Raw genomic sequence first — 4,193 nt, 5'->3', positions numbered from 1 at the left:
CCAGACTGCTTCTGTTCTTTCGGTTGAACATTCCCATTTTCTTTGCAGAAAAACGCTCTGAAAATGAAAAACTTTTTGTGCCGTCTGATCTTTAGCTAATCAGCAGGGCCGGTCCTGAGTTTTTGAGGGCCCGGGCCGAGGCTGGACCTAGGGGCCCTTAATATAAACAAAAGTATGTATTGCACAAAATATTTTGAATCGCTAGACAAAGAAAATACAATATGTTTCTCTTTTTTTACTATTTATACAAATATGTTTCTCTTATAAGTCTCTTCTTTACTAATATATCTGGTAGCATGGGAGTATTTCTTTCATCCTAATCAGCTATAATAAAAACTAGATCATTGATGGCGCGCGTTGCTGCGCCCATCCATTTTACAATAAAATGACCGGTATTTGTAAATATGTGGCATTTGGCGAATAATTTTACTCATAAGCTCATATAATAAAAGGAAATTTAAATAAACCTAGCTACAAAACATGAATATTAAATTTGCATAAACTTACCCATAATTGGGTAGTAATCAAAGTGGAGAATTTACAATTTATTTCTGTCACAACATTACAGAAAGTTACAAGAACTAAAAAAAATATTGTACCCTTTCAAAGGGGAGTAATCCAGATTATGTCTAATAGCATAATGATGGCAACATCTATAGCTATTGGATATCATATGCAGTAGCATGAATAGTTGGAGCTCAGGGAAAGCCAAGCATGATCAACACCCACGAAGAAATTCCCATTGCCTTCGTGTCATATGAGCAAATACAATTTAGTTTTCAGAGCTTATTGCATCTACTTCTGTTGCAAATTAAGGCCCCAATGAGTAACACGTCACTGTATGACCAATCATCAAGCATTGATGCCTTGCATAGCCATGAACTGGCATTCATGCCATCCTCATCAAAATAGCATGAATAAATCAACACATTGAGATTAAGTATATAAATTGACAAAATATGCCACCTTTATAAACAATATCCAAGTGCCTTGTTGTAATTGATCCCAGATAACCCGGCCTACATGGATAATATATATTTGTAAGTGATCATGGAGCTTTGGCAGCCAAGATATATTTTAGTGCCCTGCAATCAGCTCCTTTCTCCCTCTTTGCAAAAAGAGTGCATGAGAAATTTTGGAATATATGTTCGCTAAACAAAATGCATTATAAAATAAGACAATCTACAGTAATAATATGAGACTATACGTCTATACAACCCTACATTTCAGATTTCCTAGTTCGAAGCCATTTTTTCACTTATTATGAAGGTGACCCATACATATTGCACAGATGTCATTCTTTCTTCAATCAATCTCATAAAAAAATACAAATACAAAGTAGAGATTGACCATCAACTTATTACTCTAATCTGCTGAGAAAAATAAAAAATGAGGCATCACTCAGAAGAGAACTCATGTGTTATTTATTTCGTATAGACCACCAGTTTATGTTTAGGTTGAAGTTTTCCAACCGAGGAAAGTAGACAATGAAATTGATGAGCAATTAAATAGTACAATGAAACCTTCTCTTCAACACTACTCTATTTCTAGTCAATAGTCTTCGACATGGGTGAACTTGACTGGACGATGGTAAGAGTAGTAGCAGGAAGCTATAAACCATATCAAGATCAATCATACAGTCCAAAATGGTCATCATCAGAGTGCAAAAAATCAGGAACCTTAAAACAATGGAGCTCAAATTTGAGAAGGATCTTTAGTTGTCGCCAAGCCGCTACCGCTAAAAGAGGTGCAGGACCAGCCAACCCCACATATGGACATGACGGTCAACGGTCTGACCGCTCAGACCCACCGTTACTTCAACAGAACCATCTCAGTTCTCAAGCTATCCGTCTCCAACAGTCGAATGCCAAGATGTCTGACTGCCTATTTGGGATAGGAGTTACAGGGAGTGCCTAATTTTTATGTATCTATATTAATTTACTTTTCGTCAAGTTCTATCTCTCAACTGAGTAATCTAATGCAGAATGTTGATTAGTGTGTTATCTCTGCTCATAGGATATTCATGTCTAATCCATCTTCCATGTTTTCATGTTATATTCAGATGAATCAGATGCTACTTTTCGGGATACTGCATCCGACGATTCTTTTGAAGATGCACGGCACACGGAATACCTTTTGCCTTGATATGCTGCTCAAGAACTGTTGATAGTGCTCTAATCAGCAACGCCTCACTACCACCCCGTGGAAACAATGCCTCTACTCCTCTACCTAGAAGGACTCTTCCTAATTAAAATTCTCTTACAGAAATATTCATTGGAGGGACAGGGATCAATATAACCCATCTTGATCCAGATCCAAAAGAATATCATTCTTGATTTGGGACGAAGGCAGGGTTCTTGGAACCAGGAAATCAAGAGGCAGACTAACTACATGTGTTGAATTAGCTGATGAGAAGATGAGACAAAAGGAGTAGTACCTGTTGGGCGGAAGCGTGACGGCCATCTGGACGATTGCTCGCCTAGGGACGCTGGTTCCACCAGCAGCGCTGCCAAGTCATGGTGGAATCTGCCACTCAAGTTGAAGGTCGTGGTAGGGGGACACGCTCGTTGCCATGGCACTGGTCCGATCGCTAGCAAGTGCAACAAAAAGAAGTTAAAACCCTTAAATTTTGTGCACTGGAAATTAATATACATACATACAACAGGGAGTTAAAGTCCAAACCTGATCTAAAAAGACATAACCAAAAACTACGTAGTTGAACAAATTCTGAAATCTTTAACAGTTGATTCTTTCAGCCATATGAAAATACCAGTTAATGGGAAATTAGTATTAGACGATATCCACTATAGATTAAAAAAAAGACATGCTTAGTTGAAGCATCTGCGTAATATTGAAAGAGCCTTTTCATCGAGATAGACCTGCAAGTATACATCAGACCAAACAGAATTGTGAAGATTCTGAAAAAAGAAATAAGACCTATGAAGCAAGTTTGTGGAGAAGAGATTAAACATTCATTAGCAGTAGTATTCCCAGAACTGTACTGCCTGCGAGTATATATCGGCCTATTTATCCATCTCTTTTTGAAAAAAAAATGCTATTTTACTGAACTCAAAAATCGCTCAACACTGTCAGATCACGAAGAAAGTAGAGATGTATTCCGGCAAACGCATTTCACTTTCATCCTACAGCTGAAGAAAATAATTCCAAGTGAAACTCACATCGGTAGGAGGCGTGCCGATCTTAGGCACCCGGTGCTGGACGACGGGGTTGATGTCGGCGGATCTCGGGACCGGTGGAAGCAGCCTAGGTGGAAGGAGAGGCGCGGCCTGGCCGCCGCGGCCGACGGCGGCAAGTTGGGCTCGGGACTGAAGGGGCCGCCGGTGGAGCGCGAGCGCGGTGTGGATGGCATGCCGCCGCCGGTGCCTGCGGTTGTGGTGCTCCTCCTGGAGCCGCCGGGGGTGGATGGGCGGATGAGGGCATGGAAGGCCTGAGGGAAGGGAGAAGCCGATGAGGATATGAGTGGTAGTGGGTGCCCCCGACCAATCCCATCGCGCACCTGCTACTCCGGTAGATTGAATCGCGCGCCTCGCATCGCCTTGGCTCAATCCCTCTCTGTATCCTCGTCGCCTTTGGTCGATCCCTCTCCTATGTATCCCGCGTCGCTCTATCTCCTTTAGAGAAAAAATATTAACAAGCGCACGAGCGCAGCACCCTCCCCTTATGGGCCGAACAGGCCCGGTTTACCAGGTTTCTTCGTTTCGGCCTCCAGAGCAGCAGCCCATTAGGACAGCTGGGCCACATGCGCGACAGACGTCTGTACACAGAAGATCAGACGGCCACGGACACCTAGATCGCCAAATCGAACGGCCGAAAATGCAAATCGCTGTGAGGGCAGGGATTAGGTGCGGTTATACTATCCTTAACTGGCAAATGGTCAAGAATAATGAATGATTTAAATGCCAACGATCACTCAACGTTGTCGTCCATTTAGATGTCAAATTGTATTAGCACCTACCTTATGGATTAGTTTATTTCTCCATAACAATTACGGCAAATCACCAAATACAAAAATTAATAACCCCAACGATATCTGTCCATGAATAGTGTGATAAATCAATTATTAGTGTCCAATTGCAACAAGGCAGAGGCCATGTCCATGATCATTCATAACTTTTAATCAACCATCATGATGAAATTTCCTAGGCCACATCTATACCTCTATATCTATACCT

General features: G+C 41.6%; 1 long non-coding RNA gene across 1 annotated transcript; it reads right to left on the bottom strand.

The window, feature by feature from the left end:
* Positions 1 to 476: 476 nt before the first annotated feature.
* On the bottom strand, positions 477 to 3,481 carry LOC119282320. The gene is made up of 3 exons (XR_005138699.1): positions 3,180 to 3,481; positions 2,438 to 2,590; positions 477 to 1,019 (listed from the first exon to the last, which is right to left on the bottom strand). It is a non-coding gene; the product is annotated as an uncharacterized LOC119282320 (long non-coding RNA).
* Positions 3,482 to 4,193: the final 712 nt, after the last annotated feature.

This window comes from Triticum dicoccoides, chromosome 3B (genome assembly GCF_002162155.2).
Source record: "Triticum dicoccoides isolate Atlit2015 ecotype Zavitan chromosome 3B, WEW_v2.0, whole genome shotgun sequence".
NCBI lineage: Eukaryota > Viridiplantae > Streptophyta > Magnoliopsida > Poales > Poaceae > Triticum > Triticum dicoccoides.
This window is presented reverse-complemented; position numbering and strand designations above follow the sequence as displayed.